The following is a 13,076-nucleotide window of genomic DNA, read 5'->3' on the forward strand; positions in this document are numbered from 1 at the left end:
TAGTTGGGCCCAACATTGTGTTACTTGGCAAGTTTGTAAAATAGATTTGATGCTTGAGTGCAACAAAGGGACATGATGGCAGCAAGCAGTCTTAAAATGGACACACACACACACACACACACACACACACACACACTAAAGAAAACATGCTCTGACTGTTGATGTGACTGTGTACAGTACACTGCCTAAATGCGTGACGAGACAGGTGAACAAATTAACCCAATCACACGAACAGTCAGAGCATGTTATAGTTGCTTTGTTGTGGTGTGACGGCATCCCCCTCGTGCCTTCATTGTGGAATTGCAGGTAGGGTTAAAAATTTTTAAAATTGGGTACAGTACACTGCCTAAATGCGTGACGAGACAGGTGAACAAATTAACCCAATTTTAAAATTTTAAGCTTACCTGCAATTCCACAATGAAGCCACGATGGGATGCCATCACACCACAAACAAAGCAACTATAACATGACAACAGGTGGGACTCTTGCTCCACCTCTCCCCCACAACTAGACACCCCTACAGGCAAACACACGCATACGTAAGGCTTTCTACATACCTCCCAGCAACGCATCCGTCACCAGCATCGCACGGACCGGCACGGGTCCACACGTTGAAGGAGGCAGAGAAGGCGGCCCTAGACAAACAGGGATTACAATCGCTGCCGGTGAAGAAAGTGACGCGCACCTGCTGAGGGCCGGCTCTGGGTTCTCGAGGACTACAAAGACCTGGTCCAGGTGCTGCAACAGAGGCAGGGAGGTAAGACTGGGCTTCATCTATACCGGGCAACTTTCTGTATTGTCTTTCAGTGTTGATGTGATTGTGTATGTTGTTGTCTCTACCACTCCGAATAGTTGAGCCCAACATTGTGCTATTTACTGATATTTATTAATACTATTTGAAAAAGAAAAAAAAAAGGTGAAAAATGGTAAGTTTGCAGAATAGATTTGATGCTTGAGTGCAACAAAGGGACATGATGGCAGCAAGCAGTCTTAAAATGGACACACACACGGGGATTACAATCTCTTCTGGTGAACAAACCGACATGCACCTGGCGAGGGACAGCCCTGGGTTCTCGAGGATTACAAAAACCTCCAGGCGCTGCAGCAGAGACTGGGGGGTAAGACTGAGGTCCTTCTGTACCGGGCGACCTTTCTGTATTGTCTCTCACTGTTGATGTGATTGCAGACAGCAATCAACCTAATTTTAAAATTTCAATGCCATCTGCAATTTCACAATGAAGCCACGTGGGGAGAGTCATCACACCACAACCAAACAACTGAAACATGCTCTGACTGTTGATGTGGTTGTATATAGTACACTGCCTAAAGGTGTGTTAGACAGGTGAATAAATAACCCAATTTTAAAAATAAAACCACCTGCAATTCCACACTTCATACCACACACCCCACACTAAACAAAACAGTAGCCAAAACAAAATCCAAGTTTCCCAACCAAATTTGGGAAATTTCCTTTTTTTTTTTTTTTAAGAAAAAAAAAAAAAAAAAAAAAAAAAAAAGTTTTCACTTATTCTACAGAAGTTTCCCATGCAGCTGCATTTGTTCAAGCTAAGATAAGTTTTACTTATACACATATTGTATTAGCAGAAAGAAATACACATGTAGATGTGCAATTCTTAAGTTAGCTTTTTTCCACCATATAAAATAATGTACATTGCACAAATAGCTGCATAAAACTTTCTGAATATTGATGATTCCTAATCACCTTCTAGTTTTATATAAACAATATATTTAATATAAACATTTGTTACAGTACAGCAGTAGCTGCGTGAAGGTTTAACAGGTATGATCTCAAAGTTATAGCACATGAACATTTACACACCTTACATGAACTTCAGAGAGAACTGGCACAGTGAGTCTGGAAGAAGTGAATTATAATTTAGTAGGGGTGCGGTGGCGCAGTGGGTTGGACCACAGTCCTCCTCTGCGGTGGGTCTGGGGTTCAAGTCTTGCTTGGGGTGCCTTGCGATGGACTGGCGTCCCGTCCTGGGTGTGTCCCCTCCCCCTCCAGCTTTACGCCCTGCGTCACCGGGTTGGCTCCGGTTCCCCGCGACCCCGTATGGGACAAGCGGTTCTGAAAACGTGTACGTGTGTGAATTTTAAATTTACTAATGCTTGTCATGGTTTCCAGAGAAAACCATTTAGCATGCAAGTGCAGCCTTTCTATCAGCAACACAGAGCTGATATCCACTGGGGGGGCAGGAGCTAATTTTGAGGACCCAAGGTAGGGTTAGAAAGTCAGACACAGAAGATATAAAAGAGATGGCAAGAACAAAGTAAGGATCAAGGACAAGTGCGAGGAGGGGTGTGAAGTTTTTGTGAGATTCCACAATGACAAGGTAAAAACATTAGATCAGCTGCAGTAATTTGTAAATAATGGGTTGTCATTTTGCTATTAAAATGCTCACGTAAATACTTCACTCAGATATTTTTCTGTAGATCCATGTATCGTTTTGGAGTAGTTTACCAGGAGATGCTTTTCCAATTCAGATGGACGCTGACCACAGATACTCTTCCAGTCGGTTGTTGCGGGTGTGGTTCAAAGAGCCATGGGGGAGATCCAAAGGGTAAAGGACAAGAACCAATCCCTGAGGTGAATTTTATTGTTCTGCTTCACTCTGTTAAAGACTTCGATTGAATACAGGTGTGGCGAATAGAGCTGGGTTTGTCCAAAGTTGCGCCCTTTATGGTCATTTAGAATATTGCCTCCAATGGTCATTACAATGCCAGTAATTAATAACATGCTGAAAAAAGCCTGTACTCCTCATTCTTGGAATATGGCTATCAAAAAAAAAAAAACCAACCCTGGATGAGAATGAAGGGATTCAGTTGCTGGATTTCAGCACAAACTGCTGGTGATTATGAGAACATTGGAACCACTTAAAGCAAATTAAAAGCGCACCCCAAGGTTCAAATCTTTGAAACCTTCATCCCCCCCATGGATCAGAGTGGATTACCAGAACATTAAAAGTGTCTGGTGCAACAAACTGTCCAGTGCGGCACAGAAAATTTCCCCATCCATCGCTTAAACGGTTTAAAAATCTTTACTCAATAAATAAACAACAAAAAGTGGCATGCCACTACTAAAACATCTACAATAAAACTGTCACATCCCCACCCGCACCACAATCGGCAGCACCTGGCTCCGATTAAACGCTTGACGGTAATCAGCATACTTGTCTTTAGAAGACACTCCTCAGCCACACATCTCGTTGAGACATCTGGCTTTGCTATGCTAACAGCATTTATCCTGTTCCCTGTTGTTTGTTCTTGATGTCTGACCATTTGCCTTGCTTCCTGACTATGTCCATGAGTTTCTGCAGTGTAAACATTACATGATGGAATCTTTAAAACACACAAAAAAAAAAAAACATACCCCATGGCAAAAAGACACAAATAAACTTGTCCGGCAACTCTACTGCACAAGAGAGGCGGTTCCCTGGCCTGTTCCCAAGGTGTTGCTGTACACCTTACCTATCATTTTCTTTGCATGTTTCTCTTTTCACATCATCTCCCCCATTTAGACATTTTGATACGATATATAAACAATGCAAATAACCAAATACACCAAATAAAAAACAATTTTAAATTGGTAAGAAAACACCCACATATGTAATGAAAACTCTACTACAATAAACCAAAAAAAGATAAATACAAACACACCACACAGTAATTTTCAAAGACTACTTCAAAGTACAATAAATTACTGTAAGTTATAAAATTGTGCAATTAAATATAGTGCGTAAAGAGACAGTTGCACCCTCTTATGCACAGGAGATATGTTCCGAGGCCCCCGCTGGATGCCTGAAACCGTGGATAGCACTGAACCCTATATATAGTCCGTTTTTTCCTAACAGAAGCAGAAGAAATAAAACTAAGAACGCTACTAAGTGACCAATGGGCAGGTAGCGTATACAGCACGGATACGCTGGACAAGGGGATGATTGACGTAATGGCGCGAGATTTCATCATGCTGCTCAGAATGGAGCGCAGACAGACTTAAGTCAAGCATCACTCCCAGACTCTTAGCTAAGGAAGTAGGCAAAATGAACGAGTTTCCCACTTTGATGGAGAGGCCATGACAGGAAGACAGGCTAGCTGCGAAGTGTAGGATCTCTGTTCACCAGTGATATCAACAGCCTATACACGAACATTGCAACAGACCTGGGCCTGAGAGCAGTAAAGAACACCATTCTAAGGTACCCAGACCACAATGGACCAGACACTGAACTCCTACAATTACTGGAAATCAGTGTCATCAGGAATAATTCTGAATTTAACACACAAGTCTACCTACAGATACAGCGGACAGCAATGGGTTTAAAAAAAAAGAAAAATTTGCCCTTGGTCTACACGAGCATCTACATGGCAGACTGGGATAAAACTCTATTTATGAAATGCCCAAACAGACCACTCCAGTGCTACAGATACCTGGGTGACATTTTCAGGGTCTGGCACCATGGCCACGAGGATTTTGACACACTCATGAACACACACACCACTCCAAAATAACAATAAAACAACACTGAGACACACAGGAAGTAAACTTCCTGGACACCACAGTCCATTACAGTAAACCTCAAGGTGGCTTTAAAACACTCGAGACCAAGGTTTACTTTAAAAGCACTGACACACACTGTCTACCGCACAAATCCAGCTTCCAGCCCAAACGCACCTTCCAAGGATTGATCAAGTCCCAACTCATCAGGTTCCACCGAATATGCTCAGAGAAAACAGAGTTCAACAACACCACCGGAACTCTGTTCCGAGCTCTTAGACCGAGGGAATAGGTTCCGGAGACATATCAAGTCACAGACAATTAACTCAATATAGGAAGGCCATGGTAGCAGGGTGACTCACACTGAAAAGGTCATCCCACTAATATAAATAATGTGTCGGCAGAATGATATTTTGGCTCCTTTTCCAAAAAGCGTTATGCTCAATTACAGTTGTATGCTCAACGCAAACCAAATGTGCATCTTACGGGTGAACACGAATTTACCTTAGATAGAAAGGCAATAATTCCAGTAAATTATTGCACCAGCAAGATGGTGTGTGTTGTGTGTGCTGTGTGCTTGAAGCAGGGGAGGAGACACAGAGCTGTTTTACCGGGGGGGGGGGGGCTTCTTCTGGGCCGAAAGGAAGAGAGAATCCACCCAGTGTTCGATAACGAAGAGTTTTACTCGGCTGGGTGCTGCCCCAGTGCATGCAGTTCTGCACAGAGAATTTCACCAGAGAAGTTTTTTGAAGGATTTGGTCCTGCTTTACTGCTCTTTCCCCTTCTCTATCTACTGCACACTCGGACCGTCTGCTTTCAGGAAGGAGGAGATGCTGTGCGACCAATAATGAGTGGACCAGCTTTTGAAAAGCAGCTCGCCAGCATTTTGACTGACATCCCAAACTCTATGAGCTGCCACCCTGCATCCAAAGACTCTCCAACCTTGCCCGACTTCTCAGCCACAGATATGGGTTTCTACAGAGGACAGACGGGGCACAGCCAACATGAGTACTATCAGAGCCAGACCTACTCACAATCTGTGAACCCCTACTCGTACCACCAGTTTAACCCGAACGGAATGGGGGGCCCGGGGGCATAACCCACAAAGTCAGAATACACCTACAGTAACTCATACAAGCAATACGGACATTATAAACAGGGAGCTGCAGACACCACCCCAGGACACTGGTAAGTCTGAACTTTCCACAAATATAAACCCATGTAGACTATGATAATGTAATCTTTAATATGAGCTTTCAACACCAGCAAAACATATTCATTTTTCCTTAAACCAGCCCTTGGACTACCAGAGAAAAGCAGCTTGCTTACTAGAGCTTATAGGTTTTCACTGTATCTTACATAGCTTTTTTAACATAACTTATATGTCCCTATATACTTTATCTGAAAACATATCATATGTCCAATGATTTAAGAATACTCACATTTATTACTTTCGTAGTTTCATTTTGAATACCCCCCCCCACTCCCCTTTGGTGAAACTGAAATGTTGAGTGTGTACAGTAGCTGTTGCTAATATGTGGTTCATTTTATCCATCACACTGTATCGTATGTATATGCTGCACCTGTACATTGTTTGGAAAGCAAGGAATAGAGAACTCACGCGGTCATGCACACGCTCTCGGTTCAGTCCCTGAATGATGGTGTTATCATAGTCTGTTGAAGACAATGAGGACACACTGGGAGATGTTGGGCCTCTTCTTGGTGCTCCAGATGATCCTGAAGTGCTGGGGCAATTTTGCAATGGAGAAGATGGACTCACACCCACATCACTCAGCATGATGTACACTAACTTGATTGTACTTCTGTCCCGTATGTCTTGTACTGATGTAACATTCATGAATTCATTACTGAAGTCAGGATCCACGAACTGAATACCAAAGTCTCGTTCAATTCCAAATGCTTGGCAAATTGTACTGTGAAACTCCTTTAAAGTTTCTGGCCTTCCCGAATGGAGAAGCCATTAGAAGAAGCCATTTTAAAGCCATCATTGTCCACGATGACTCTGAGCTTCATATGCCGTGCCGTTAAAATGTTGTTAAATCAATATTTGGTAATGTTGTTACTTCAGTACAACATTTTCACAGTTCACTCAAAACATGAAGAGTTTAGCTGTCTACACATGACCTGTGACAGGTTGACTCTATGCTGCAATTAGCCATTATACTACTATAGGAAAAACAAAGACACAGAACCACATCTAGCAAGAAGCTGAAAGTTGAAGAAGATGAAAGAAATGTGTACCGGTACTTTTTCAGCATGAATGTAAACAGCACTTCAGTGTGAATTATAAGATGACGACTTACTGATGTTGAGCTCCTCCTTCTTCCCTATATATTTTTCCTTCAATTTCGCTTTTTTTTTTAATGGTCATTTGCTGTACCATAACCGTGGTAACAATAAAGAAAGAAAAAACTGATACCACACAATTACAGAAATTTATCCGCAGCTGTTGCAGATCTATGGAGTTGTGGTGTTGGAGATTCTATTCAGTGTGCTCTCATGTTGGTGAAGTATCGATCACATGACCTTTGTTGTGCGTGATGTGTTCTGATGAAGCACGTATGTAAATAAATGTTCTCCCCTTCCGGTTTAAGCAAACCGATGGTGTGAACGTGTACTTTGTTACCTCCGTTAAGTATAATCTATTTACCACTTCTCAAACGCAGAGATGGCTGCGCCAACATGTGGTTTAAAACATTGTTTTAAACTGAATGACCGCTGAAATACTGCTGCCATCAGTATCGCTTTTTAAGTGTTTGTTAAATGCACTTACTAAAACAATATGGGATCCCCAAAAAGTTCTGTTCCACATTACACCAAGATTAGACATGAAGAGCCTGCAATTGAAATAAACTAAAAATGAACAGGAATTAGCTAAATGGGCAAGCCTGTTCACAAAGAAAATGTAGTTGTCCAGTTAGTAATGACTAACTTGTGTGTCTACAACATGCCTGTGTGACTCACATCAGGTCACTTACTTGTGAAGATGTTAAGTCCAAATTTTCGTTATTTACATATGAAATATGCAACAAATGCCAGTTTTTAGGAGAGAAGACAATTTTCAGCAATAATTCTTTTGTTTATTAACTTATATTATTTCTTAATTCACTGGTGGAATATTTTCTAGCAAAGTGTAATTTCTCTGATGAGCTGTAATTTTTACGAAATCACTAGTTACAGCATTTAGAAATTATGCTTTCAAAGCTAAACTTAACTATCACATAGACAACTTGTAGTACTTTGGTTTGATAGTACATTAGAATTTCTGATGAAAGCAGAGCACAAAACAGAACTAAAAAAAACGTTAACCTACCAGCTAGCAAAAAATCGGATATCTCGACGTCCCCGCGTCGTGTGCCCACCATTTCACAACCTTCACTGGTAGCAGCTCCGACCACGTTAAGTCTAAGACATATACTGTATTTAAGTATAAAAAAAAAAATTACACACCCATGGCATGGCTACAAATTGCTTACTTACCAAAAATGAGGATCCTTGGACAGGGTTATACCGAATTTACGTAACGCGCAGTACTGTTGCAAACCCTTGATAGTGAAAAAGATCCCCACCTCCACGACACAAAAAAGCGGGAAAACGTATATAGACATGCGCAGAGAGAACAGTATGTCGAAAGTTCATTGAACAGTTTTTTCAAATTACCTTTAATTGAATAAAATTTACTTGTTTTCAATATAGCAAGTACATTTTAAATTAATTTAAAAACATCTGTAGTATTAAATTACACATTAAAATCTATAAATTAAAAGTTCCCAAAAGCGACTCTTTCACGATGTGAGTTCTTCTTGCATACATCTATGCATACCGAAAATTTCGAAATGGTGGGCACAAGAAAACGCGGGGATGAGATAATCCGAGTTTGCTAGCTGGTAGGTTAACGTTTTTTTTAGTTCTGTTTATTATGCTCTGCTTTGTTTCATCAGAAATTCTAATGTACTAACCAAAGTACTACAAGTTGTCTGTGTCATAGTTAAGTTTAGCTTTGAAAGCATAATTTCTAAATGCTGCAAGTGATTTCGTAAAAATTATAGCTCATCAGAGAAATTACACACTTGCTAGAAAATATTCCACCAGTGAATTAAGAAATAACCTAACCTACCAGCTAGAAACTCGGATTATCTCATCCCCGCGTTTTCTTGTGCCCACCATTTCGAAATTTTCGGTATGCATAGTAGATGTATGCAAGAAGAACTCACATCGTGAAAGAGTCGCTTTTGGGAACTTTTAATTTATAGATTTTAATGTGTAATTTAATACTACAGATGTTTTTAAATTAATTTAAAAATGTACTTGCTATATTGAAAACAAGTAAATTTTATTCAATTAAAGGTAATTTGAAAAAACTGTTCAATGAACTTTCGACATACTGTTCTCTCTGCGCATGTCTATATACGTTTTCCCGCTTTTTTGTGTCGTGGAGGTGGGGATCTTTTTCACTATCAAGGGTTTGTAACAGTACTGCGCGTTACGTAAATTCGGTATAACCCTGTCCAAGGATCCTCATTTTTGGTAAGTAAGCAATTTGTAGCCATGCTATTAGGAGAGAAGACAATTTTCAGCAATAATTCTTTTGTTTATTAACTTATATTATTTCTTAATTCACTGGTGGAATATTTTCTAGCAAAGTGTAATTTCTCTGATGAGCTGTAATTTTTACGAAATCACTAGTTACAGCATTTAGAAATTATGCTTTCAAAGCTAAACTTAACTATCACATAGACAACTTGTAGTACTTTGGTTTGATAGTACATTAGAATTTCTGATGAAAGCAGAGCACAAAACAGAACTAAAAAAAACGTTAACCTACCAGCTAGCAAAAAATCGGATATCTCGACGTCCCCGCGTCGTGTGCCCACCATTCACAACTTTGCTAGAAAATATTCCACCAGTGAATTAAGAAATAATATAAGTTAATAAACAAAAGAATTATTGCTGAAAATTGTCTTCCTCCTAAAAACTGCATTTGTTGCATATTTCATATGTAAATAACGAAAATTTGGACTTAACATCTTCACAAGTAAGTGACCTGATGTGAGTCACACAGGCATGTTGTAGACACACAAGTTAGTCATTACTAACTGGACAACTACATTTTCTTTGTGAACAGGCTTGCCCATTTAGCTAATTCCTGTTCATTTTTAGTTTATTTCAGTTGCAGGCTCTTCATGTCTAATCTTGGTGTAATGTGGAACAGAACTTTTTGGGGATCCCATATTGTTTAGTAAGTGCATTTAACAAACACTTAAAAAGCGATACTGATGGCAGCAGTATTTCAGCGGTCATTCAGTTTAAAACAATGTTTTAAACCACATGTTGGCGCAGCCATCTCTGCGTTTGAGAAGTGGTAAATAGATTATACTTAACGGAGGTAACAAAGTACACGTTCACACCATCGGTTTGCTTAAACCGGAAGGGGAGAACATTTATTTACATACGTGCTTCATCAGAACACATCACGCACAACAAAGGTCATGTGATCGATACTTCACCAACATGAGAGCACACTGAATAGAATCTCCAACACCACAACTCCATAGATCTGCAACAGCTGCGGATAAATTTCTGTAATTGTGTGGTATCAGTTTTTTCTTTCTTTATTGTTACCACGGTTATGGTACAGCAAATGACGATTAAAAAAAAAGCGAAATTGAAGGAAAAATATATAGGGAAGAAGGAGGAGCTCAACATCAGTAAGTCGTCATCTTATAATTCACACTGAAGTGCTGTTTACATTCATGCTGAAAAAAGTACCGGTACACATTTCTTTCATCTTCTTCAACTTTCAGCTTCTTGCTAGATGTGGTTCTGTGTCTTTGTTTTTCCTATAGTAGTATAATGGCTAATTGCAGCATAGAGTCAACCTGTCACAGGTCATGCGTAGACAGCTAAACTCTTCATGTTTTGAGTGAACTGTGAAAATGTTGTACTGAAGTAACAACATTACCAAATATTGATTTAACAACATTTTAACGGCACGGCATATGAAGCTCAGAGTCATCGTGGACAATGATGGCTTTAAAATGGCTTCTTCTAATGGCTTCTCCATTCGGGAAGGCCAGAAACTTTAAAGGAGTTTCACAGTACAATTTGCCAAGCATTTGGAATTGAACGAGACTTTGGTATTCAGTTCGTGGATCCTGACTTCAGTAATGAATTCATGAATGTTACATCAGTACAAGACATACGGGACAGAAGTACAATCAAGTTAGTGTACATCATGCTGAGTGATGTGGGTGTGAGTCCATCTTCTCCATTGCAAAATTGCCCCAGCACTTCAGGATCATCTGGAGCACCAAGAAGAGGCCCAACATCTCCCAGTGTGTCCTCATTGTCTTCAACAGACTATGATAACACCATCATTCAGGGACTGAACCGAGAGCGTGTGCATGACCACGTGAGTTCTCTATTCCTTGCTTTCCAAACAATGTACAGGTGCAGCATATACATACGATACAGTGTGATGGATAAAATGAACCACATATTAGCAACAGCTACTGTACACACTCAACATTTCAGTTTCACCAAAGGGGAGTGGGGGGGGGGTATGGTATTCAAAATGAAACTACAAAAGTAATAAATGTGAGTATTCTTAAATCATTGGACATATGATATGTTTTCAGATAAAGTATATAGGGACATACAAGTTATGTTAAAAAAGCTATGTAAGATACAGTGAAAACCTATAAGCTCTAGTAAGCAAGCTGCTTTTCTCTGATAGTCCAAGGGCTGGTTTAAGGAAAAATGAATATGTTTTGCTGGTGTTGAAAGCTCATATTAAAGATTACATTATCATAGTCTACATGGGTTTATATCTGTGGAAAGTTCAGACTTACCAGTGTCCTGGGGTGGTGTCTGCAGCTCCCTGTTTATAATGTCCGTATTGCTTGTATGAGTTACTGTAGGTGTATTCTGACTTTGTGGGTTATGCCCCCGGGCCCCCCATTCCGTTCGGGTTAAACTGGTGGTACGAGTAGGGTTCACAGATTGTGAGTAGGTCTGGCTCTGATAGTACTCATGTTGGCTGTGCCCCATCTGTCCTCTGTAGAAACCCATATCTGTGGCTGAGAAGTCGGGCAAGGTTGGAGAGTCTTTGGATGCAGGGTGGCAGCTCATAGAGTTTGGGATGTCAGTCAAAATGCTGGCGAGCTGCTTTTCAAAAGCTGGTCCACTCATTATTGGTCGCACAGCATCTCCTCCTTCCTGAAAGCAGGCGGTCCGAGTGTGCAGTAGATAGAGAAGGGGAAAGAGCAGTAAAGCAGGACCAAATCCTTCAAGAAACTTCTCTGGTGAAATTCTCTGTGCAGAACTGCATGCACTGGGGCAGCACCCAGCCGAGTAAAACTCTTCGTTATCGAACACTGGGTGGATTCTCTCTTCCTTTCGGCCCAGAAGAAGCCCCCCCCCCCCGCCCCCCCGGTAAAACAGCTCTGTGTCTCCTCCCCTGCTTCAAGCACACAGCAGCACACAACACACACCATCTTGCTGGTGCAATAATTTACTGGAATTATTGCCTTTCTATCTAAGGTAAATTCGTGTTCACCCGTAAGATGCACATTTGGTTTGCGTTGAGCATACAACTGTAATTGAGCATAACGCTTTTTGGAAAAGGAGCCAAAGTATCATTCTGCCGACACATTATTTATATTAGTGGGATGACCTTTTCAGTGTGAGTCACCCTGCTACCATGGCCTTCCTATATTGAGTTCATTGTCTGTGACTTGATATGTCTCCGGAACCTATTCCCTCGGTCTAAGAGCTCGGAACAGAGTTCCGGTGGTGTTGTTGAACTCTGTTTTCTCTGAGCATATTCGGTGGAACCTGATGAGTTGGGACTTGATCAATCCTTGGAAGGTGCGTTTGGGCTGGAAGCTGGATTTGTGCGGTAGACAGTGTGTGTCAGTGCTTTTAAAGTAAACCTTGGTCTCGAGTGTTTTTAAAGCCACCTTGAGGTTTACTGTAATGGACTGTGGTGTCCAGGAAGTTTACTTCCTGTGTGTCTCAGTGTTGTTTTATTGTTATTTTGGAGTGGTGTGTGTGTTCATGAGTGTGTCAAAATCCTCGTGGCCATGGTGCCAGACCCTGAAAATGTCACCCAGGTATCTGTAGCACTGGAGTGGTCTGTTTGGGCATTTCATAAATAGAGTTTTCTCCCAGTCTGCCATGTAGATGCTCGCGTAGACCAAGGGCAAATTTTTCTTTTTTCTTTTTTTTTTTTTAAACCCATTGCTGTCCGCTGTATCTGTAGGTAGACTTGTTTGTTAAATTCAGAATTATTCCTGATGACACTGATTTCCAGTAATTGTAGGAGTTCAGTGTCTGGTCCATTGTGGTCTGGGTACCTTAGAATGGTGTTCTTTACTGCTCTCAGGCCCAGGTCTGTTGCAATGTTCGTGTATAGGCTGTTGATATCACTGGTGAACAGAGATCCTACACTTCGCAGCTAGCCTGTCTTCCTGTCATGGCCTCTCCATCAAAGTGGGAAACTCGTTCATTTTGCCTACTTCCTTAGCTAAGAGTCTGG

At 40.9% G+C, this 13,076-nt stretch overlaps 2 long non-coding RNA genes across 2 annotated transcripts; one reads left to right on the plus strand and one right to left on the minus strand.

Annotated features, from left to right (window-relative positions):
• Positions 1-727: 727 nt before the first annotated feature.
• LOC114909758 (uncharacterized) lies at positions 728-2,803 on the plus strand. Its single transcript, XR_003797384.1, has 2 exons — positions 728-757; positions 2,458-2,803. It is a non-coding gene; the product is annotated as an uncharacterized LOC114909758 (long non-coding RNA).
• Positions 2,804-6,226: 3,423 nt separating this feature from the next.
• LOC114909756 (uncharacterized) lies at positions 6,227-8,455 on the minus strand. The gene is made up of 3 exons (XR_003797382.1): positions 8,018-8,455; positions 7,851-7,942; positions 6,227-6,261 (listed from the first exon to the last, which is right to left on the minus strand). It is a non-coding gene; the product is annotated as an uncharacterized LOC114909756 (long non-coding RNA).
• Positions 8,456-13,076: the final 4,621 nt, after the last annotated feature.

The sequence above is a fragment of the Scleropages formosus genome, unplaced genomic scaffold, assembly GCF_900964775.1.
Source record: "Scleropages formosus unplaced genomic scaffold, fSclFor1.1, whole genome shotgun sequence".
Taxonomy (NCBI): Eukaryota; Metazoa; Chordata; class Actinopteri; order Osteoglossiformes; family Osteoglossidae; genus Scleropages; species Scleropages formosus.